Below are 27,137 nucleotides of genomic sequence, written 5' to 3'. Positions count from 1 at the left end.
GAGAGAGAGAGAGAGAGAGAGAGAGAGAGAGAGAGAGAGAGACAGAATTTTGCCCACGACTTACACATCGCTAAATCCAAGCATTGCTCTTTTTTATGCTAAATTTTGAATTTCCTTATGAACTATAAAATATGCATTTTGTTCTTTTGCAGTAACTTATGTTAGCGCAATACGTTCACGTAATTTAGATTATTGGCCAATCTAATTTTCTCGTATTGTCTTCGTGAAAATGACTGCAACATATGGTCTCCCTTACACGAATTATTGTCCTTAATACTGATGTCGGTGTATTCTTAATCATATATTCATATAGAACATGCTAATGGCGCTGACTTACTTCGTCACATAAGAACAGCTCTTATTTTCCAGGCATAAACATAAAATAGGTGCAGACTACGAGTATATCTTTGAGAGACATCACAGAATCTCTCTCTCTCTCTCTCTCTCTCTCTCTCTCTCTCTCTCTCTCATTGATGTACTGGCTTTAACAGACTATTATTTTAATATCTCACTCATAGGCCTTTCTTCGCAGCCTCAGCAATAAATGTTTTGACAGGTCAAAAGTAAGACTGATTAAGTACTGCTTGCTCCTAAAAGACCTTCATTTTGTGTTTACAGTGCCTTCATAATATTAGCGAAAATATAAAGTCTGATGTATGCGTATAAAAGATTGCCTGCAAAAAACAGGAATGAATCATGTATGGAGTTCTGAAAGGAGGTATATTGTCGAGGTTTCTATTAGTTGAAGAGAGGGGGCGAGGGGGGGGCAACTGTAAGTGAGGTCTCGCCAAACATGACGATAAACAAACGTCACATGGGCCCCTTTTAGCATTTTATAAAGGCAGAATCCTCCTCTTAACAGAGGACGTTTTCTTTCGAATTCAACACGTGTCATACTTGATTTCGAAGGGTCCCTTGTATCATTCGTGTAGGCAAAATCAATAAGGTCGAGGATGTTTTCCTTCTGTCTGGATAAGCTGCTGTAAACACGTCAACAAGATACAGTAGGATACAAAATAGCGCGAGAAAGGTTTTCCTTCCGTTTCGATAAGCTGCTGTAAACACGTAAACAAGATGAAATATGATACACAAAAACATGGAAATGGTTTTGTTCTGCCGTTTCCTGCAGATGTTAGAGAGAGAGAGAGAGAGAGAGAGAGAGAGAGAGAGAGAGAGAGAGAGGAGAGGGGAGAGTTCAATAAATGAAGCTTTCATATGTGTTCCTAATTTGAAAAATTTTTCTAATTAATGAGACATTTACTGAAGAATATTAGATGCCGGAAAAGACCCACGTATGAACACGGGAAATGTCCTGTAACACCGTGGGTATAGCAGTATGTAAAATGAAGATTATAACATTATTTAGAACATTATTTTCTCAAGATATTAGCTTTGAGCGAATTTTAACGTCAGTTTTATAAATACCATAAGATATTAGTCTTGCACGAATTTAATGACAGTTTTATCAGGACTGCAATATGTAATAAATTCGAATATAAATACTTTTGAAACAGTGGTGTCAGCAAGGAAAATTACCTATGGAACAGATTTCTAACTTATATCAAATCTCTCAAGTATTATGAAATCTTCCGAATATAAAGAATAAAAACTGAATTTTTTTGGATAATTATAGACCTTGAAACCATTATTTTGTAACCCAAGATAAAATGAAAATGAGATAATATATGGCGGTAGATGAATGTAAGGAATTGTCGAAGAATATTTAGGAATTCAGGAGGACAACCTCTCCCTCACAAAGATTTGCATAATGCGATCAAGCGGATGATCCTTCTCGTTGCACATGCAAAGACCATTTTTATGTAAATGTGTATGGTGTTTTTGACTAGAACATGTTCTTTATCATAAGTATGACCTAAATAAAATGAAGTGCAACACAGAAACTGAAATAAAAAAAAATACATTTTATTGAATATGCGGAGCTGGGTAGCATTTCAGTCGATTTTGCTATCATAATATAAATTTAAAGGGAATGGGCTTCCTTGAAAATCAGGATTCAAAACAAAATAAACAAAGATACTGACACACATAAAAGAACCTACACACAACAGTCTCTGTGATGTAAAACATTTCGAAATGTAAAAGCAATAAAAAAGAGCTCAGGCCTTGATGGAGATAGCCCTTCTGGGGGAGTAGAAGAAAGCTTATCAACAAAACGTCCTTACATCATTGCGGGAGCACAGAAGGCCGGCTGCGTTTTCTCGGGACATAAAAGGACACCCGTCAAATCCCCGAGAGATTCCAGAGGGGGAAAAATGCTGCAGGGGAGATTCCAGAAAGGATTCTTAGGAGTTCTTTTGCATGGGGGAGAAAAGTTAGAATATGTAGACAGGGGAACGAATGACTAGTTGTCAAGAGAAGGTTGTTCAACATATTTCTGGATCGAGAAATCTCTCTCTCTCTCTCTCTCTCTCTCTCTCTCTATATATATATATATATATATATATATATATATATATATATATATATATATACATACATACATATGTATATATATATATATAACTGAATCACGAAAATATGGAACGTGATGAACATATAAATAGACAAATCCATATATATATATATATATATATATATATATATATATATATATATATATATATATATATATATATATATATATATATATATATATATATATATATATATATATATATATATATATATATCCCCATATGCGTGTATATATACATGCTCATATAGCGCGTATACATACGCACGCACAAGGAAAGAAAACACGTCACAAATGCGCGAGCGCGACTGCCGCAAGGTCGAAAAGAAAAGACCCACAAATTGAGGCACACAACTGAGTTATTTAGAAAATGATCGTAAAACACCAGAAAATGCGGCGCCTCCAAAGCTAACTCTGAATCGCCCCCGCCCCCCCCCCCGCGCCGTATGTCTTGTAGGAAAAGAAAGAACAAAAGGTTAAATGGAACGTAAGAATGCGAAGAAATATACGGTGACCTCTCTGCTTGGGCGGTCGTTGAATGAGGTACCTTACACCAGAGGAAACCACGCGCACTCTTATAGTATAGAGGGGGGGGGATTTCAGGCCGCTGTTTGCAATATTATTGGGAAAAATGGGATGAGAATTCGTGAAAAGTTATAACAGTCTCGCAAAAAAAATGGGTAATAAAATCTGGCTAATTACTGATTGTTTATTTTACAAAAAAAAAAAAATTGCTTGTTAAGTATTTTTGAAGAAATGAGATTGGAAAAGTGCATACTAATATTTGTTTTATTTACAACAATTTATTTATTCCATCATCATTAAGATTGCGCGCCTCAATCTTCTTAATTTCTGTTCATGAGTCAATTAAGCTTTCTAGAAGGTTGGAAATTTTAATCGGCTAGATTAGATACTAATAATTTTCCAGCCTTTCGATTTGCTTTAATTTGAAAAACATAGAAAATACTACGAACACAATTTGATTCATAATCTAATGGTGATCAATTTATTAATTGACAACTATATCAAGGGAAAGCAGGAATAATGTCCTTAAGATATATTTTGAGATAACAATAATAAACAAGTAAAAAATGCGCCGAAGTTTCTTCAGCGCAATCGAGTTTTCTGTACAGCGTATAACCAAGGCCACCGAAAATAGGACTATCTTTCGGTGGTCTCGGTATAATGCTGTCACAGCCGCGGGCAATGAATCTTTAACCACGACCCGGTGGTGGCCTGTCCTATATCGTTGCCAGATGCACGATTATAAAATAAATAAATAAAATAAAAACTACTGGTATGTTTGATGATTGGAGGGTGGATGATCAACGTACCAATTTGCAGCCCTCTAGCCTCAGTAGTTTTCAAGATCTGAGGGCGGACAGAAAAGTGCGGACGGAAAAAGTGCAGGCAGAAAAAGTGCGGACGGACGGACAAAGCTATCTCAATAGCCCTTTTTTTTAAAGAAAAACTAAAAACAAACAATTTAAGAAGGGCGCAATTAGTCGCGAACTAATCGAAAGAAACCACGATGTCAGGAGAAGGGAGACCTCATTAAAATGGAAGGCACGTTTGCTCTTTGAATGAAATGCCTCCCCAGGCAGCTGGGATTTCTTAACGTCGCCCAGGTTTTGTGGGCTAATTAGCGAGGGCTTCTCGGTTTCAATATCATTTACCGAGAAAGAAACTCTCAAAGATCTCGTTACTTATTTCTGAATGTCCTCCTTGCTTTTTCCTGCTGTCACAAATATATATATATATATATATATATATATATATATATATATATATATATATATATATATATATATATATGTATATATATATATATATATATATATATATATATATATATATATATATATATATATATATATATATATATATATATATATATATATATATGTATGTATGTATATACACACACACACACACACACACACATATATATATATATATATATATATATATATATATATATATATATATATATATATACATATATATATATATATATACATACATATATATATATATATATATATATATATATATATATATATATATATATATATATAATCTATTAACTTATAAAAGATATAATTGTGTAAATTAAAACAGTTATTACACATTGAATTTTAATATAAACTGAAGTCATTTAATATGACAGCTACGCTAACTTTGATTCCTCTTCCTTTGTACATCAACGAAAATCATTACTGTCAGTCGTTCTTCATTCCTTCATCTACTGGTAATCTCTGAAGTACATCAACTGAAAGACTCATTACATAATTTCCAACATGTCATAGGCATTGGGACCTGTTCCCCACTGGCTGTCGGCCTAAGAAACAGAGATCAGCGCCTGCCCTATGAGCCTACAAACGCCCAGGAGGACTTTAACTTTAAACTTTAACTTATTGATGTTTTTTTTTAACAATTCATTATTATGTTAAAACATGAGCAGACGACACTCCTTAGAATATTGCCGTTTAAATGATCAACTCCCGCCTTAGCGATGCTCTGTACATAAATGAATTAAATGCATTGCTGAGATAGATTAAAAAAGAGGCTAGCTTATTACCAACTACTGTCTCCCCCAGCGAATGAGCATTGCAGTTTGATGTCATATTTTAGAGAGACAGAATTTTGTTAGCGTCCTTTCAAATTTTCTTATCTTATTGCATGTTCATTATTCGTTATATGCTTATGGATTTATTTTCTGACAAATCAAATTATGTTTATAAAATGTTCTATCATTATGTTATTAAACATTTCAGAACAACTGCTATGTAATTTCGTGTTTTTATTACGTAATACATGAGAATTGGATCAAGAAAGCTTGGGAGAATATTGCTTCCGTAATCCTTTAGTTCGCTGTGTGCCGGTGACACAATACCAAAGCTGAGGTCGATGGATGTCGATTTGCTGTAGATTGTGAAATGACTCTTTCCATTTGCCAGCAAGCACTGTGTATCTAGTCTAAAATAATACTTATCAACGTCATTCAACGTTATAGAGAGAGAGAGAGAGAGAGAGAGAGAGAGAGAGAGAGAGAGAGAGATTTCTATCTAAAGATATAGGAAGAAACAGAGAGAATAGGAAAGTAATAGAGGAAAAGGACATCCAATGGAGATAGCTTAGCTTCAGCGATAATACTCTACATTAAATTTCCATGATTGCTGAATGTAAACACGGAAGAACGACCTTCAGATATAACTTTAATAAGATGCTTGGTGTTTTTTACCTGCCAGTTATAATGTTTCATGAATTTATCACTGAACCGTAACTTCTAGTACCCGACTGCTTGCATCTCCGGGTGGTAAATTCCTGAGATGTACAGTATGCTAGTATTGCACTTGCCCAGGTTTTTTTGCCATGCCCCTAGGATAGGTTAGGTTGAATTGGGTTAGTTAAAGGTTAAAGATGAAGTGTTGTGGAAATTTGGGTGTGGGAAACACAATGGGATTATTTTCAAGAAAAATCTGTATGGTTAGTTTTTAAGATTTGGCGTCCCGCTTTTTTCAGGGAAAGGTCTTGGTACTCGGTTATGTCTCGGGAAAATGTCCCCCTGTGAAGAAATTTGCCCTCCCAAACCTATACACACAACTCTAACGCTGAAGATTCCTTTGTCCATCAATCTATCTCCAAATGCAATCTTTATCGTGATAATTGTTTTTTTATGTGGACTCTGGATTTTGTTCAAATCAGCAGAGACAAGAATTCTCCTTGATTTGTGAGGGGCATTTGCAGACATATTTTATCCATTTTTTATTAAATGGTCATTGTTGGTTTCCTTTTTTCCATTGTTGATGGTCATATTTCCTTTTTCTTCATTTCTTTTATATCCTTCTTCATCATCCCTCTATCCTGTTTCTTGACCTATAAAAGGATGGTTCTGAGCTTCAGAAATTTTCCTGCATTAATTAACCTTCACTAAGTTAGTCAGTCATGTTGGAAGATTAATTTGAAGATTTTTTTCTCTTCACAAAGAGCGTTTGTCTTGACGGTGAGGAGGATTGCAACTTGATGGGATGCATCCTCCTTCCTCATGGATTCATTAGTCTCCTTTTGTTTCTTGATAGTGTTCCAATTAACAAGACAAATGTGGCGAATTTAATCTGATTTGTATATTGAAGGGAATTTCTGGGTTCATCTCATTCAGAAGTCTCATCAGCGCATAAATTATCACATCATATTTCTGACACAAATATTGACAGTCGCCACAACAATGCCTAAGAACTTTAACCATAATGGCTTCATAACAAATTATCATTCAAAGCTTTATGTTGTGTTGAGTCAGTATATTTAACTAGGCTCAGTGTTGAATTGTTATTTTGGTAATATGTTAACAACATGAAAAAATCAGCATGGTAGCAGGTGATTTATCCAAGTGCATGCATACCTTTTTCATTAATTTATTTTCTGTGTGTTATCAGTTCTGTGGAAATGGATTTTTCGTGATATTATGTATGTATGTATGTGTATGTATGTATATGTATATATATATATATATATATATATATATATATATATATATATATATATATATATATATATATATATGTGTGTGTGTGTGTGTGTGTGACTGTGTTTATGCCTGCATTTAAAGTTTACTTTAGTGTCAGTCAGTAATTTGCAAGATTTATTCTGTCCCGGAAAAATCTTCGATTTGTTGCTTTTCATATTTTCGCTCAAAATCCCTAACAGCGTTGACGCTCCTTTCGAAACCCATTTCCAGTAAGAGTTTTTCCTCAAAGGCCGATGTCACCAAACCGTGAAATTTTCAGCTTCAAAGGATAATTTCTGAGGTTCAAAGGCTGTCATTATTCTGGGACTCTTTTCAGTTTTGAGGTAGGTGGGATAATATCGTATGAAAACATGATAATATATTTTACAAATTAATTATCCAAAGAATATTGAATAGACTTTATATTCATAAAAAGCCATAACGAAGTTGGCTTGATGACTGACAGTGCTTTGTATTATTATACCCCAAAGCACAAGCAGAATCATGCACTTATCGGTTCTCTCGTTGCGATGCAAGTAACTCGGGGAGTGTTCCAAACATAGAAATTCCGCTCTTTCTAGGAGCTGAGCCAGAACTCTCTCTCTCTCTCTCTCTCTCTCTCTCTCTCTCTCTCTCTTCTCTCTCTCTTTCATTGCTAGGTAAAGCATGACATAAGTCGTTATACTATCATCTTCTGCGATTATATTTATCGGACCGAGGCCAAGAGAGACAAGGTCTACTCACTTCCCGCCAAATTCCCCGCGTAGGCGGAGCTTTGTCTACCTCTTTATTGCGTCAGCAGGTGAATTGCCGTAATGAGCAGGTGCCTCTAAGAGACGTCATCGCCTACGTAGTTACCCCAGCTGGGTAGACCTTGTCTCTTGGCCTAGCGATCCCTTAAAATTATCTTCTCGTTTTCACCGAATTCTGGTCAGGAAATTCTCCTTTCTTCTTCCACGTCAGGCTGAACCGAAACTGAATAGCCTACTCTTCCGATATCATTCCGACAGGATTTCAACTCTAAACTTTTCTCCTTCCGCATTTCCATGAGAGTTCTGCAAAGGATTCGTCTTGTTGGAGATTTGGCATTTTAAGCTCGACTTTAAATAGTTTGTTTAGTTTTCTTTAAAAGAATACTGTTGAGATGGTTTTGTCTGTCCGTCCGCACTTTTTCTGTCCGCCCTCAGATCTTTAAAACTACTAAGGCTGCAAATTGGAATGTTGATCATCCACCTTCCAATCATCAAACATACCAAATTGCAACCCTCTAGCTCCAGTAGTTTTTATTCTATTTAAGGTTAAAGTTAGCCATGATCGTGCATCTGGCAACGATATAGGACAGGCCACCACCGAGCCGTGGTTAAAGAGTCATAGGCCGCTGCTCATGCAACATTGTACCGAGACCAACGAAAGATAGATCTTGATTATACGCTGTACAGAAAACTCGATTGCGTTGAAGAAACTTCGGCGCATTCTTTACTTGTTTTTATGTTAATCTGAATCTAACTAAAAGGGAATGATAAAGTATATTATATAATGTATTATAATATCATGTAATTTTTCTGTTGGATGAAATATCCACTTTTTTTTTATATTCCTTTGACTTTCGAATTCTTGTGACAAATATTGAAACATGACAGAGTTTAATCTTTTTATATTAAGGTTCCTTGTATTAAGAAAGTAATATGCTTATTTTTTCCTCAAATTGAAAACGTATATAGAATTCGGATGAAAATACTGATTTATGGCACATGCAGTAAGAATTTACTTATTGGCGCTTAAACTCTTCCATTTGACGTAATCACAGAAAAAAAATATAATAGTTGATCACCTATGGTCCCAAAGATTCAAAGTGATCTCCCACCAATGAAAATATAAGTATCTCTTCAGAAAGCCTCGTTGCAGTTCTCCTTACTGTTTAAAGACAAATCTTTTCAACATGTCTATTATGAATTTTTCCCTAACTCCTTTCATCTTTATCAGATGCTCTTTGTTCCAAATGTGGTTTACTCAGTATAACATATGCATTCAGTTGCGCGCGGCCTGAAGGCAGGAAATCAAACTCGAGGAATGAATAAAAAATACTATTTTTCCTCTTAATTGGAGAAGAAGAGAGAAAATACAACAAATCATGACTTGCGTATGAAAATTGAAACAAAGGTAACAGGAAAATACTTTTTCTAACAAAGAACATTGGGGATTATCTTGTTCCTTGTACGAAAGTTATTGTTAGTCTTACTTGTTGAGGACATTCTTTATTTTCGACACCATCTAATGCCCGTATGGTTTGTGGCATACAGCTTAAATTTCGTTGACAAGTACTGTCATTTAAATATGAATATGTATACGCTCAAACATGTATGCATAAGCATTCCAGCATTACGGTTATACGGATTTTGACACATTTTTCTTTTTGTTGGGATTTACTGCCATTTACTAAGGATGGTTCGGTCAACAAAAAACAATTTTTTCAAGACAGGCAGGGAAAACAAATTTGTGCAGAGCACATACCTGCGTTATACTCCTTTCATTTTCTTATACTACTTGAATACTTTTTTCTCTCCGTCGCTGTCAGTCAAATTCAAGTATATTTTGCTGAATATCTATTCTCTAATTCCTTGTGTTTTCCGTATCTGAAAAAGAGAGAGTCGATAAACCAGTCGGTGATACGCTTGTTTACTTTTCAGAAATTTAACTCTCTCTCTCTCTCTCTCTCTCTCTCTCTCTCTCTCTCTCTCTCTCTCTCTCTCTCTCTCCAATTCACCGAGGTTTTGTCTCCTTAACTTGGATGTAATATCTCAGCAAATTCACTTTGGCACTGAGGAAATTATGTTGTTGCGAACCAACTCACGAGACATTAATTACGTCTGGGAACATTTCTGTTTCTTGCGTGACGAATTAATCTTCTCGGCTCATGATTAGATCACAAACTAATTGGCGGGAGATTTTAATAAGACTATGAATGGGGGACCGATGGAACATTTCCGCTCACAAAATGACGTGCTGGTATGTTCATAGCTCCTTGGCAGAAATTGCTAGTCGACAGTTGCCGTTTCATTCAAGTAAGGTAATTTTGCAATGACTCAATGAATATTTGTGAGTGTATATATATATATATATATATATATATATATATATATATATATATATATATATATATATATATATATATATGTATGTATGTATGTATGTATGTATTTGTATGTATGTATTTACTTATGAATGTGTGTCTATGTGTATGTGGGTCAATTACAGACGGACTCAAGCAGTAGGCACAAATAAACCTGGCCAATTAGTTGCGCCTCGTATGAAAACATATATAAAATCCCTGTCAGGAATCAAAGGCAGATATTAAAAATGCTTTGTTGGCTATTTTATTCTTCCGATGCTTGTGAGAAATAATGAGCCTGAATTCGCTTTGTTCAATGGCTTTCATAATGAACACGGAAAACAAGCAAATTGCTCTGCCATGGAGTGATTTCTCTTTTATTTACTTTATTGATGAAGGAATTAGAACGTGTTCAGTATATCGAATTTGGAATGACGCAGTAGATTTATAAAAAGTTTTTCTTTATTTGGTTATTCATGTAAATGAACTCGCCGTATCTAATTAAAAAGGCCTTCTCTATAGCCCTTACCAGTAGATTTGTATAAAAGACAGCTGTTAGTGAGAGAGTACAAAGGTTTTCCGGACAGGTAATTTAAAGTAATTGATCAGAGAGGTTTCCTTAGAAGATTAGTCACATTTTGGCCACTGATTTTATGAAGATGTTTGTCTGTTTACACTTGACTCGCCTTTTGACCCCAAAACTTAAAACAGCAAACACATCCCAGATGCAGCCTGTTGTAGGTCACAAATAGGGTTGGTTTTTGTTTTCCTTCCGTTATACCTTTCTTTCGAGAGCCCCTTCCAAACCTTATCCTGCTTCTAAAAGGGACCCTGAGGGCTGTCGATTAGTTTAGGGCCTCCTTCCCTTTACTTACCCCTGTTGGAGGGGGTGGGGCCGAAGAGGACGATTCAAATACTGTCAATTATGTCTATTTTTTTTATTTGACTTTCTGCCTTTGCCTTACTAGTTTCTAAAACTATATATTATTAGCAAACACATCCCAGATACATTTATTAATCTACGTCATGCTGAATTGTAGACTAAACGACAAATGGGGCTGTCCCATTCTTTTTCCTTCCCAGCTTATACCTTTCTTTCGCCCACACTTTTAGTTTGCCCCTTCCAAACCTTATCCTCCTTCCGAGGGACCGTCCGGCTAGAGGGTTAAATCGGTTAGTAATCGAACTCTGTCACTTATCATCCCCCTTTACATTTACAGTTACATTCGCGATCAAGCTGAAAAAATCAGATTCAGTAGGCGCCGAAGAACAGTGTTATGAATGCATCATGGTGTCTTGTAAATACTGTCAATTATGTTTTTTTTTTTTCGATGATTTGATTTTTATGTAGGTGAATGTGTTTTCTTCTTTATATTGAATCTTTGCAGTCCTTTCTGGTTTCTGAGTACTGCAGTTTTCCGGATATTATGAGAATGAACACTGGTACTTCGTGCGGCAAACATTACTTTTTATTTATTAATCTAATTTTCTCATGCGAGCGAAGTACGGCAGAATATTACGGACGTGTTTTGGGTCGATTCTTCTAGGCTTCATGTATTATTCAGCTAACCTTCAGTGAAACCAAGATTACAGTAACCTTAGAATGTAACTATTTTCCTATTTATTTCGCCAGTTTTAGTTTTAACTGTAAAAGAAAACTATTTGAGATGAATTTGATTTTAACTGTCCGTCCGGCTAGAGGCTGCAAATTGGTATGATGATCATCCACCCATTTGTCAGTTATCTAAATTTTATTTTTACTGCAGAATAAAATAATACATTAGTACAGTTTTACTCTGAATAGGTGACGTACTCTCCGTTAATTGAGATGCAGTTAACATGACCGTTAAATTGAGCAATAGTTGTAGTCATATTTTGAAATCGGCTGTTACCTTAATCAACGTTCCCGCACCCCGACCGACGTAAGTCCATTGTTTCTTCATTTGCATAATAGATAATAGTCTCCAAACGTATCGCTCTGGACTGTTTAGCGCTATCAGTGGGTGTGTTTCGATGATTTGGTTTTTCGCCAAGAGACAGGTAGGAAGAAAAAAGGACTTTCTTTTTAAGGCTGAACTTGTTTTGGATGTGTTTACAACGGACGTCAGGTTTGAACTGAAGACGCACAGGGGAGAATTTCCCTGTCTCAAGTTTTTCTATCCCTAAATGTTCATGGGCGAACAGCGTAAATATTTATAAAAATATATATATATATACATATATATATATATATATATATATATATATATATATATATATATATATATATATATATATATGTATATATACATATATATATATATATATATACATATATATATATATATATATATATATATATATATATATATATATATATATATATATATATATATATATATATATATATATATATATATATATATATATACATAGGTAACCAAGGGGTGTGGAGACTAATGTCCAATTTTTTGCCTCTGACCAGTCGACCACATTTCCTTTCAAAAATTTTGAAGAAATTAAATTTTCCTTTTAGGAACCTCCTGCTTCTCATTCATTTCACAAGAAGTTTAGGCGTCAAATGAAGAGTCCCGAAAATCGCTACACGTTTTTAAAAAAGAAAACAAGTAAAAAGTGCGTTTTTGTACAGCCGCTACAGCGTATAATCAAGGCCACCGAAAAAGATCTCTCTTTGGGTGGTCTCGGTATAATGCTGTATGAGCAGTGGCCCATGAAACTTTAACCAAGGGACGGTGGTGGCCTATCCTTTATCGTTGCCAGAAGCACGATTTTGGCTAACTTTAACCTTAAATAAAATAGAAAGTATTGAGGCTAGAGGGCTGTAATTTAGTATGTTTGATGACTGGAGGATGGATGATCAACATACCAATTTGCAGCCCTCTAGCCTCAGTAGTTTTTAAGATCTGAGGGCGGACAGAAAAAAAGTGCGGACGGACAGACAATGCCGGCACAATAATTTTCTTTTACGGAAAACTAAAAAAGTTATTCCGTCATCCTTGAGTGTGTGTGTGCCTGCCACCGTAGTCATCTCTAGTCGGAGAGCAGCAATAAATTAAACGATATTATCCTCTCATTTATTCTGTTTCCAATAACGTTTTTATTAACAGTAAATACTTGTCCTGGTATTCATGGTTAATGCTGAAGGGATTTACAGCGCAATCCGCTGCGAGCTTTGCTGTTAGAGGAGAATATTTCCTTTCGGACAGAAACAATGCATTTTCATTACTGTAAAAAAGTGGCTTCCCATCAATTTCGCTTATTTATTTAAAAAAAAAAAAAAATGCCAGGCTGGAAAAGAAGAGAAAACGCTCTGGCGTGGAAGTAATTTCATAATTTGTTGCTGCGTGATGTCAGAGAATTATTTCGTAATGCTTGCGTACTGTGCTGGAATTCGTTCAGAGTGCTTCTAGAAATTCGACCAGGCAAGGCTTATTCTAATCTCCGTAATACTGATTAGCCAGAGATTCAGGTTATCAAATAAAAAAAATGATAAGAGAGAGAGAGAGAGAGAGAGAGAGAGAGAGAGAGAGAGAGAGAGAGAGAGAGAATGTTTCATGGAATTCCATGTTAACTGGTTATTACATAATAAACTTCAACAGAACCAGTCCGTCTTGATGTATGATGTTTAGATGTCCTACAGAAATGTTTGCTTTTGTTGTGAATGATCACTGAGGTTATGAGAGGTATATTTCTATTATATTTATGAACGTGAATATCCCTTACAAGTAATGAAGACAATGTGTTAGCCATGAGTAAGTGAAGAACATTGAGAAATGTAAATTCTCAAATTCGTGTTATTGATATAACCAATTTTAAAACTCTGAATTGTCATTATTGCTTGTACACCCCTTCATCTATTTTCATGATCTGTTCCCAAAATTTTTGACACATGGGTTTAGTAATAAATTTGAGACGTCTAGAGAGTGAGTGAATATTTTGTCATAGATTTTGGGGTGAAATAATTTTTTCCCATCATTTATTACTTTAGGGGATTCCTTATGGGGAGCCTACGTGAGAAAACTATTGAGATGGCCTTGTCTCTCCGTCCGCACTTTTTCTGTCCGCCCTCAGATCAAAGTAGTGAGGCTAGAGGGCTGCAAATTGGTAAGCTGATCATCCGGCTCCAAATCATCAAACATACCAAATTACAGCCCTCTAGCCTCAGTAGCTTTTATTTTATTTAAGGTTAAAGGTAGCTACAATCGTGCGTCTGGCACCGCACAGAAAACTCGATTGCTCCGAAGAAACTACGTTGCAGTTTTAACTTTTTTACTTGTGATCTTAATGATGACCTCATACAAAGAGATTGCCTGATAATAAATTGAAAATGGAAATAAAAGAAATAAAAAAACGTAAGATACTGCGCACGTCCACTTTGGCCCAGAGAATTTTCGACTGAGGTTAGCATCGAGAGATGTGGTTTGCATTTACGTGCGATAATAGTTATTTGCTTTATGCTTTCATAACGCAGTCATACCAAGCGTATATACCTATGACTAACAAGTGATAGAACTAATGACCTTATTACCGTTTGTAATACGCTAAAAAGATTATATAAACTAATAAAAAAATTAGGCTTCATAAAGGAAATTCGATACAAATGTGCTCCTAATTTGTTCACACAAACATTTAAAAATAATGTCTAATTATGTAGCATGCATTAACAATTTGAAAGTAACTTACAGTACAAGTCAGAACTGAATTATAGACCACTGTTCGAAAATTTTGTTTTCCTTCTCTTTTGGCGTCAGATATAAACAAGTAAAAAATGTGCCGAAGTTTCTTCGGCGCAATCGGTTTTTCTGTACAGCCGCTACAGCGTATAATCAAGGCCAACGAAAACAGATCTATCTTTCGGTGGTCTCGGTATAATGGTGTATGAGCCACGGCCTTGGTGGTGGTCTGGCCTATGTCGTTGCCAGACGCACGATTATGGCTAACTATAACCTTAAATAAAATAAAAACTACTGACGCTAGAGGGCTGCAATTTGGTATGTTTGATGATTGGAGGGCGGATGACTAACACACCAATTTGCAGCCTTCTAGCCTCAGTAGTTTTTAAGATCTGAGGGCGGACAGAAAAAAGTGCGGACAGAATAATTTGCGGACGGACAGACAAAGCCGGTACAATAGTTTTCTTTTACAAAAAACTAAAAACAGCCGAAATTAACAGGTTCCCCTTCCGCATTCTGTAGCTTTCGCCACAGACAAGGGGCTGAGTTACAAGCGGTAATTATGTTGTGGCGAGTAATTATTCTGCAGTAATTATGTAGCGGTAATTATGTTTTGGTGAGAGCGCTCTCATCAAAGGGTGGAGAATAAAATTTGCGTAATTAAGATTTTGTAGCCACTAGCAATGTTAAAACTAGTTTGTATAGACGGTATTATTATTATAATTATTATTAATATTATTATTATTATTATTGCTAACAGATTCACAATTATTATTATTATTATTATTATTATTATTATTATTATTATTAGATTCACAATTTCGTGAAAAACAATCTGTGTAATAAAAATCCACAATTATATAGTAAATATATTACACATTTCACATAGTAATATATTTACTATATAATTGTGGATTTTTATCACACATTATTATTATTATTATTATTATTATTATTATTATTATTATTATTATTATTATTATTATTATTATTATTATTATTTAGTCAGAAGATAAACACTATTCATATTGAACAAGTCCACAGGGGCCATTGACTTAAAATTCTAGCTTTCGAAGATTATGATTTTCATTTGAAAGGAGTAGCAGGAGGTAACAGAGAATACAGAAAGAAGAGATCAGTATTAGGAAAAAGAAAAATAGATTAAAAAAATAAATATATAGCTAAATAAACGCAAGAATTATTTTTGGGTCGCCTCTTCGCTGAACTTTTGAGGGTCCAGTTGTACAAAATCCTCAGGGAAACTGTTCCAGAGTCCAGCGGTGTGAGGAATAAAGGACCTCCGGAACCGAAGCTACAAATGTCGCTTAATATCAAATTCACGCTACCTCGGGAATGTCCCCGATGGGGAATTATCACCGAAGGGGAATTTATAAGTGATAAATGGACTGGTACTTCAGTGGTAAAACGTCGACTGGATTTGCTGGATAAGTAGCTGTGACGAGGGATCGCGACCCGGCAGTACCAATCCATTTACCACATATAAATTCCACTTCGGTGATAATTCATTTTTCCTTTATCCGAAAATGAAGGTTAAAGTCACTGGACAATGAAAAGTGTTTATGGGTAAGAAATGTTCACTAAATGCAAACAAAGTAATTCCCTTTCTTGAAAAGGATCAACAGCTTTGAATCCCCGTAGGGGGGTTAGTGCCGTCAGTGCACCTCGTGCAGTGCACTGTAGGCATTACTTAAGGCTCTCTGCAGCGTGCTTTCGGCCCCTAGCTGCAACCCCTTTCGTTTTTTTTACTGTACCCCCTATCATATTCCCTTTCTTCCATCTTACTTTCCTCCATCTCTAAACAATTGATTCAAAGTGCAACTGTGAGGTTTTCCAGCTGTTACACCTTTCAAACATTTTACTGTCAATTTCAATTTCAGAGCTGAATGACCTCATAGGTCCCAGTGCTTGGCCTTTGGCCTAAAATCTGTATTCCACTCCAACTGCTTTGAATGAGGAGATAATTTACTTTTTTTCAGTTCCAGAAGTTTTAGCAATCTTTTTCCGCTTCATTATGATCTGAGGAAGACAGCATTATGATATGTACGAGATTGGATCACGGTATGTTTTCGATTTTTTAAGGATAGCACCGTCTGTGGCTACCGTTCACATCAGTGACGAAGTTAGGAAAGTTACCCGTCACTCAAACATAAATGAATAAATAAGTGAAAAAATAGATTTTATTTCACTAACAATAATAATGGTGCTTGTTAACAATCGCAGCCGACAAGAGCAAATAAATAAAATAAAAACTACTGAGGCTAGAGGGCTGCAATTTGTTATGTTTGATGATTGGAGGGTTGATGATCAACATACCAATTTGCAGCCCTCTAGCCTCAGTAGTTTTTAAGATCTGAGGGCGGACAGAAAAAGTGCGGACGGACCGACAAAGCCGTCACAATGGTTTTATTTTACAGAAAACTAAAAACTGAACCTTTATTAGATAATTATAGACCAAGAAACCATCATTTTGTAACCAAAGATAAAAGAAAAATGAGATGATATGTAGCAGTAGCGGAGTGGAAGGAATTGTCGAAGAATATTTAGGAATTCAGGAAACAACCTCTCCCTCACAAAGACCGCCAGAGGGATTTGCTTAATGATGGCGAACGAGGATTATCCTTCTCGTTGCGTATCCAAAGACCATTTTTCTGAGAATGTTTGCGTGGTGTGTTTGACTAGAACATGTCCGCAACCGTTAGCGTGACCTAAAAACAATAAAACGCGCCACACAGAAACTGAAATCTAAAAGTACCTGAATTGAATGTGCGGAGTTCGGCAGCCATTCTGTTGGAGAAACTCATAAATTTGACGAGAACAATTTAATGCACAAAAGTAGCAATGAGAGTTCCACTTACCATTTAATGGCCAATTGCTACGTATTATTGAGAGATCAGAATTCAGTGTCACACGATGCAATAAATTGCCTCCCGTTTGTCAACATATTTGCGAGACCAGCGCCAAGATATTATTCCGCACAGAGATCCCGTCGTAATTGTCATCATAACTTTAGAAGGCATTGGTTCCGTGAGGAATGCTCTCAGATGCTGAGGTAATTTTATCCGTTTTGGTTACAGTTTATAAGATTTTCTGAAATGATATATAAATTATTTTAAAAGATACCGTAATATATTGTGCATATATATTTTTTATAATATTTCGAATTTAGTGTTGTTTAACAGCTATATTTCTTATTCGATTATGAACATTAGATTAAAAGCATTGTCAGTCATGATTGATATCGAGAGTAATTTTCATTCATCCTCATTTTTTTTAAGCATCATGCATTAACAAGTGAAGCTTTTAAATTCAAAATATATATCTATATATGTTTGCGATACCATGTTAAGAGAGCAGTCTAACCGCATGTCGAAGAGATATTTAAAAATCCTGACAAACTATTTTCTCTATTCTAACGATAACCTTTTATTTAAGGTATCCTAGACAACAGAATAAGGGTTAACCCGTACCAAAGACACTCCGAAACGTCTATCCATCCACAGTGATCATTTTCATGAACTTGCAACTGTTAATACAATTGATGGTCCTTTGTTTAATCCCGTGAAATGAAATGTCGGATCTGAATAAAACCAGCTCTCTCTGATTAATGGAGGCCATCCTGTGAGAATGCTTCCGCTGACATTCACTTTGTCTTTTAGATTACAGACGAGGACAGTGGTACTGGGTTTTCGACTGGGTTATCAGAATACCCTTCCTGATAAACTAATTTAGTAAATTTTGTTCCCACAATAATTTTGCTTTCAGAGTCCCTGGAAGGAGGACATTCATATTTTCCAGAACACTTATAACTATCTGTACCCTCTAGAATGTAAATTGAGTTCTTGGGGAAACCTTTACATATGATACACTCACTAAGAGAGAGAGAGAGAGAGAGAGAGAGAGAGAGAGAGAGAGAGAGAGAGAGAGAGAGAGAGAGAATCTTATCAAGTGTATCATCATGGTGGACTCAGGTTTGCCTCGGCGATGCTCTCCCATTTTGTTGGTATAGATCTCGACTGATTAAAAACAATCAAGTTGGGCTTCTCTCTCTCTCTCTCTCTCTCTCCATTATCTGCGACCCATAACGTCAACTAATTCAGCTGGGTACCTAATTTAATGCTTATATCAACAAGTTTCTGAGAAAACCATAGTCACGCCTCTACTCATCCAGTCCGAGAATCAAAGAATGGCCACTCAGTCTGTGATCCGGGGGGCAATTTCCTGAGATGTATCCTGGTATTGCACCAGGCTTCTAGGTTAAGCTGGGTTTGGTTAGGTTAGATTAGTACCGGGAAACCTAGGGAGATTATTTTCAAGAAAATCCTGTGGTTAGTTCTTAAGATATGGCGTCCCGCTTTTTCCAGGGAAAGGTCCCGGTACTCGGTTACATCTCGGGAAAATGCTTCCGGGAGCTACCGTTGATTCACGAGGCCAGAGATGATCGTTGGAAAGACAGACATCTATCAACTGAAGCCATTTATATATATATATATATATATATATATATATATATATATATATATATATATATATATATATATATATATATATATATATATATACACATTATATATTTTTTTTTTTCTGTTCTCTTCTCTCTCGCTGAATAGAAAGAACAATTGTCGAACTGAGTTTCTCTACATGGTGGAGATGGGCTGATATCGATTCTAAATACAAAACCTGAATTCGAAAAGTATATGTACCGTAGACTCGATTATCAACTTGTATCTCGCTCGATAGCCGTGTGGTCAGTCACTGCCCACCGTTGTTTCTAGAGGCTCTTATCAGTCATAATCTCCCTTGGGTGTCAGTTATTCTCTAGTACAGTAAATTGTGTATTTGTGGCTAAAGGGTGAAATGGTTAGAGGGAGTACAAGGATCGACCAAACTTTCAGGAGATGGTTTGATGAGGTGGGAATCATGGGATTCGGAGGTTCGTGGATGACAGCATAATTCGGATGTGTTAGAGGGTTTGGAGAAGTAGCAGACCTGCATAGCGTTGAATAAATGAATACAAAGAGTTGTTGAGAAGGAGTATCCGCAGTATTCATGTGACTCAATAGTGCGCTGAAGATAAAGGTGAATGACGCAGTCTGCAAGATAGCTCAACACATTTTGTGAGCTTCTGCGTAGGTGTGTATGAGAAAGTTTTAGCCACGGAAATTTTCTGGATCTTCCACGATTCAAGGTAAAGTGTGAGTCTGGCAATAGCTATTATGTTGGTTTGTATCCGGGGTTTATGAACGTACATGCACACAATTATGCACACACACACACACACACATGTAAACACACACACATACATATATATATATATATATATATATATATATATATATATATATATATATATATATATATATAATTCCTCAACTTGCAAAGAAATAATCCTTCCACGCCTTTTAATGACTCTCTTATGAATTACCATAATGCAATCCTATAGAGCTATCTGCTCGCAAGGAATTTATTTCCCTTTATGCTTTTCCCTCTTGGAATTTTAACTCTACGTATTCGGTGCCATTTAGTGACCCCAAATATGAGTGCCATTTAGTGACTCCAAATATGAGTGCCATTTAGTGACCCCAAATATGAGTGCCATTTAGTGACTCCAAATATGAGTGCCATTTAGTGACTCCAAATATGAGTGCCATTTAGTGACTCCAAATAAGAGTGCCATTTAGTGACTCCAAATATGAGTGTCATTTAGTGACTAAAAATATGAGTGTCATTTAGTGACTCCAAACATAAGTGCCATTTTATTGACCCCAAATATGAGTGCCATTTAGTGACTCCAAATATGAGTGCCATTTAGTTACTAAAAATATGAGTGCCATTTACTGACTCCAAATATGAGGGCCGTTTAGTAACCCCAAATATGAATGGCATTTAGTGACCCCAAATATGAGTGCCATTTAGTGACCCCAAATATGAGTGCCATTTAGTGACCCCAAATATGAGTAGCATTTAGTGACCCCAAATATGAGTGCCATTTATTGACCCCAAATATGAGTACCATTTAATGACTCCAAATATGAGTGCCATTTAGTGACTCCAAACATGAGTGCCATTTATTGACCCCAAATATGATTGCCATTTAGTGACTCCAAACATGAGTGCCATTTATTGACTCAAACATTTGCCATTTATTAACCCCAAATATGAGTGCCATTTAGTGACCCCAAATATGAGTACCATGTAGTGGCCCCAAATATGAGTAGCATTTAGTGACCCCAAATATGAGTGCTATTTAGTGACCAAAAATATAAGCAACATTCACATGATGCCCATTACATTGAGAACGTCTAGACGGGCAATGTTCTCGGAAACATTTATTCACATCTGTCTTTTTAGAGATGCTTGCTTTCACAAGCGATCCTTTCGTTTAAAGTTTTCCCCGTTAAACGTGCAGTGTATATCCAACAAGACGTTGCATTTAAGGAAAACATAAATATTTTTTCCAACATTTATTGCAGGAATTTACAGTTTTTAGTTTTCTATAAAAGAAAACTATTACGCCGGCTTTGTCTGTCCGTCCGCACTTTATTCTGTCCGCACTTTTTCTGTCCGCCCTCAGATCTTAAAAACTACTGAGGCTAGAGGACTGCAAATTGGTATGTTGATCATCCACCCTCCAATCATCAAACACACCAAATTGCAGCCATGTAGCCTCTGTAGTTTTTATTTTATTTAAGATTAAAGTTAGCCATAATCGTGCATCTGGCAACGTGGTTAAAGTTTCATGGGCCGCTGTTCATACAGCATTATACCGAGACCACCGAAAGATAAATCTATTTTCGGTTGCCTTGATTATACGCTGTAGCGGCTGTACAGAAAACTCGATTGCTTGTTTTGATTTCTATGAAAATAGTCTCAACGTAATTCAAATCATTTATTGTTCTGTTTATGAATTTCCTAGAATATCTACTTTAGTTCAGTGTCTTTTCTGAATCTACCTCATATTTCGCATCCCGATTGTACTATTGTATACTGATTTTGAGTGAATTTACTTTCAATCTTTTTTTAATCACATCTCGTGTATTCATTCTCTAAGACCTGCACGAGGAAATGAGGCAATAATCCCCAGACACAAGTCCTGAAAGCTTCTGAATTTCAGTTCATACCTACAAGAATAATAGAGTCTAATGCTCTTGGGCCTGAGGAAGCCATTACTGTACTTGTGCGATTAACTTTTTCCTGAGTTTCTTTCTGCAAAACTTCCAGTTACGGAGGTTTTGCGGAAATGAGATCAGAAAAAAAGTTAATTAAACAAGTACAGATTCGAGGTAATTTTCTGCATGTTATCTTTATCACACAGAAGTTCCTTTAACGCTTCATAATTCTCTGTCTTGAATATGGTTGCACCTTTCGTAAATATCAGGTAACTAGCAGCATCGTATTATTATTATTATTATTATTATTATTATTATTATTATTATTATTATTATTATTATTATTATTATTATTCAGATGCATGAATTACGTCAGTCTCTTTAACACTTTATAATTCCCTGCTTGAATATGATTGCACCTTTCGTAAATATCAGATAATTAACAGCATCGTGTTATTATTATTATTATTATTATTATTATTATTATTATTGTTCAGATGGAATTAGCCTTGATACCTTACAAAGCAGACATTCGCAGGAAAAAATACTCAAATGCAAATAAAAAAAAAAAGGAAAATGGGGAAAGAAAGAATTAGAAAAATACGAAAAAATTAAAAACGCAAATAAATTCTAATTACAAACAACCGAATCTAATATATTCAAATATCAAATTATTAATTCAAAAACGCTTAATACTTTTTTTAACACCTTTAATAATTGTAAAATACTGGCACACCGAAGTCCATTTTAACTTCTTGGTTGTATACTGCTGTATACACCAGAAACGCTGAGATTACATTCCATAATTCTTCTCCACGGGAAGGAAATACTAACTTCAAACATGCTAACAGCGTCCTTGTGTAAATAGGTGCTAAGGTTTGGAATTCCTTACATACTACTGGAAAATCAAACCTCCTCGCAGTTGATCAATGATGACTTGTATACCCTGTTATGATTCAAAGCATTTCACGTGTTCTTTTTTGTATATATTATGTTTGGCTGCTCCTAAGCGATAGTACTGCCCATTTTATGCTTCGAGGATCTGTTTACATTTTTGGAAAGGCAATAAATAAAAACACATTCTCTTCTCCAGCAGAGATATTTTACAGGGTCGTTAACACACAATATACTTTAGGCCGAGATGAAGAGCTGACGCAAACGGCTTGTGTTATAGCCTTGTCTACAAATTCTCCAGGCTCAAGGAAGAAGCTTTTTCCTCTTCCTGGAATGTAGGAGTATAAACATTCCTTTGATAGTCGTAGGTGACACTTTTAAGATACTGCAAGTACTTATTTGTCCTAAGCACTTCTCTTTAGTGATGGTTTCTTAGTAGAGTATCCGAACGTTTTTAGTTATCTTACTCTGTAGATTATTTTCACTGTCGTCTCATAAAACATTTCCATGAGAATTTAATCTCTTACAGTTTTAATTTTCCGTGAAAGAAAACTATTTTGCCGGATATGTCTGTCCGTCCGCCCTCAGATCTTAAAAATGACTGAGGCTAGAGGGCTGCAAATTGATATGTTGATCATCCATCCTCCAATCATCAAACACACCAAATTGCAGCCCTCTATCCTCAGTAGTTTTTATTTTATTTAAGGTTAAAGTGAGACATAATCGTGCATCTGGCAACGATATAGGCCAGGCCACCACTGGGCCGTAGTTGAAGTTTCATAGGCAGCGGCATTATACGGAGACCACAAGAGATTGACCTGTTTTCGGTGGCCTTTATTATACGCTGTAGCGGCTGTACAGAAAACTCGATTGGGCCGAGGAAACTTCGGCACATTTTTTACTCTTATTATTACTACTCCTGCTGCTAATACTTCTACTGTTACTATTACTGTTACAAAGAATGATCACTATCACATTCATCCTTTTCACACTGAATTCAAGTTACTTTGATTTGTAAACTAAATAAGAACTTTTTCACAGATGGACGAGAAAAGAATCACACTAAACTAAATATTACTGATAGCTGTTCCCGCGTCATTAAAAATATTCTTCAATAGGAATAAAGTAAATTACAGGAAATCTCCTCATTATAAGCAGTCACTTATGAAAGAGAATGGATGAAATTCCCAACCTAATCATTTGAGTAATAATTATCAAGAGACTGCAGTCCTTATTATCTGCAATCTCTTGTTAATTATTGCTCAAATGAGTAGGTTGGGAATTTCAACCACTGTCTTTCTTAAATAATTGCTTATAATAAGGAGATTTCCTGCAATCTACCGAATGTATTTCCTCGAACAAGAAATGTGTTCCAGTTATTTGACGTGTCAGTGAATTCACGTAAGTCTTGCGCTCTTGCAGAAATGCGAATGCAAGTTTGTAAGCATGACGTAAAATATCAGTCGTCAACGTATGTTTTTTCCAAGAAATATATTTACCAATTTACCAAATTTTGGAGGTATTTTTTTAATATATGTGGTTATTTCAGGCTTGAAGTAATCTCTACTTTTTTTTTTTTTTTTTTTAGTTGAACTGGTTTAAAGCGTTTATTCAAAATAACTGGTAATAATAAATAATAATAATAATAATAATAATAATAATAATAATAATAATAATAATAATAATAATAATAACGCTGCTCCAAACTTATATCACATTCAAAGATTTTCGCCTGATGTTAAGCAAAGGGAATCACTTTGGCAGTAAAATGAACATGTGTCAGATGCTTACCAATGTCAATTTCTCGGAACTTTGTTATTAAGAAGAATGTCAACCACTGAAAACCAGTTTAAGCACTTCTGACTTTCTAAATGAAAGTCGAAATTATACATTGAATTGACTACCTTATAAATCTGATATAACGATAATGTCACATAATAACACCAGCACGTCGGCGGTGGGTAAAGGCTGACTCACAATATAGGCCTGCCATCACGTCACCGACCAGTCACGTCACGTTACCGCCCCATCAGCCGTGCCTTGTATTCACACTATACATCGCGATCCCGTTCAACGACTCACAGATTTAGCGTTAAGAAACTTGCATGAGCACCGTCACGTCACGTCAAAATCTTCTTTCCAAGAAAACGTGTCATGTGACGGTGGATGCTATGTGCTCGATGGTGACGTGACGTGATGGTGTGAACAAGTCCAAGTGCTTACATGCAAGAAATTCTCACGCACTTTGACGTGATGTGTCGGTGACGTGATGTCATAATGTGAATCAGCCTTAAGTCAATTTTCCTTTGGTTTTCAGACTAGTCTCTCGGGAACTACTTCTTCCTTCCCCGAATGACTTAAGGAATTCACATTCATTACCCTGTTGTTAAGCAACCATTTTGGTACGTCAGGCAATTGATTTCCCATTCATTAATCCAGGTTAAAGGTTGCTGGTGATTTTCACAGAAGAAAAAAGCGACGGCATTGCGAATGACGAAATGGAAGCGTTGATAAGACCAATTTTACCGCGACAACTCGAGTAGATTACACTGAATTTAAACGAAAAGTATACCTTAGTTTAACCAGACCACTGAGCTGATTAACAGCTCTCCTAGGGCTGGCCCGAAGGATTAGATTTATTTTACGTGGCTAAGAACCAGTTGGTTGCCTAGCAACGGAACCCACAGCTTATTGTGGAATCCGAACCACATTATAACGAGAAATGAATTTCTATCACCAGAAATAAATTCCTCTAGTTCTTCATTGGGCGGTCGGGAATCGAACGCTGGGCCAGCAGCGTGCTAGCTGAGAACTATACCCACCCCTCCAATGAGGAACTGAATAAACTTATAATGTGTATTTCACCCACAGATGATTGAAGCAAAGATTTTTTTAACCTTAGCACTGAAGTATTCCAAAAAAGGTTTGACTTCAGACTCAGTTGTGTATGTACTGTTAAAAACCTTTCAGATTTAACCGACTGCAACACCATTTCTTAACTCACCGGTATCTTCTTAAAAAGATTTCAAGAAATAGTTAATTTAGAAATACTGAAATATTGCAAATAAATAATACATAAGTTAGTAATACAAGGAACATTTCATTCTTTCTAGATTCTGTGCCTTGCTTTTTATATAAAATTTATTACAAGAAAGTTATGGAGAGTAAAAACATAAAAAAAAAAAAAAATTCTTAAGGATTTCCCGGAACATTTTCTCATAGAAACTCTTGAGAGTGAAACGGGGCAAAATATTAGCCAATGCCCGTCTTTGCTATTCCGAATAAAAACAGCACCTAAAAGGGTTTTAGGGGAAGAAACTCATTCAAAAGAAAAATGTTTTCTTAAGACAAGAACCCCAGATTCAGACGCTAGTTGAAAAAGAAAAGTTAGACCTCGTTTTTACCTTCTTGGAAGATGATAAGGAAGCGGCGAGTGAAAGCGGAAGGAAATCTTCGTTAGGAAAGCAAAGCGTTTTAAAAAATAAATAAATAAATAAAAAATAAAATGGTTTGAAGCTACAACAAGTAAAAAAATTCGCCGAAGTTTCTTCGGCGCAATCGAGTTTTCTGTACACCCGCGACCCATGAAACTCAGTCGCGCACCGGTGGTGGACTATGTTGTTGGTACCTATGGTGGTGCCAGAAGTACGATTATGGCTAACTTTAACCTTAAATAAAATAAAAACTGCTGAGGCTAGCGGGCTGCAATTTGGTATGTTTGATGAATGGAAGGTGGATGATCAACATACCAATTTGCAGCCATCTAACCTCAGTAGCTTTTAATATCTGAGGGCGGACAGAAAAAGTGCGGACGGACAGACAAAGCCATCTCAATAGTTTTCTTTTACAGAAAACTAAAAGGTTAAACCCGAGAAAAGTCATACAGCAGTAAGGTAAAACAGTAAGGAGTTGAAATAATACGGTACTAATTAATCTCATCATTTACTTAGTGCTTAAATGCAAGGGAGATTTTTTTAAAATACAAATACCAACAGAACAGCTCGCAAAAATTGATACTAGCGTGTGCGAATGATCAAACGACACAGTCAAATAGGGAGACCAGTATCATTTGTCCACAGGCAGTTATTCAATCAATCAAGGTCTGACTGCTTGTAGCTGTTGACGGTATGTTCATGGCTGGCAGTAAATCGTTAGGCAGCTGAGCGACCTCATCAAATTAGTGAAATAAATGAAATGCAAACCTAAACTGGTCATGATATCAGATTTAATGAGTTGGGACCTCAAACAGGGCTCTGCGAAAAGCCCAAACACGTTTGGGGATTACACACACACACACACACACACACACACACACACACATATATATATATATATACATATATATATATATATA

This window comes from Macrobrachium rosenbergii, chromosome 36 (genome assembly GCF_040412425.1).
Source record: "Macrobrachium rosenbergii isolate ZJJX-2024 chromosome 36, ASM4041242v1, whole genome shotgun sequence".
NCBI classification, from domain to species: Eukaryota; Metazoa; Arthropoda; class Malacostraca; order Decapoda; family Palaemonidae; genus Macrobrachium; species Macrobrachium rosenbergii.
The sequence above is the reverse complement of the archived record's forward strand: the minus strand, read 5'-3'. Positions refer to the sequence as shown.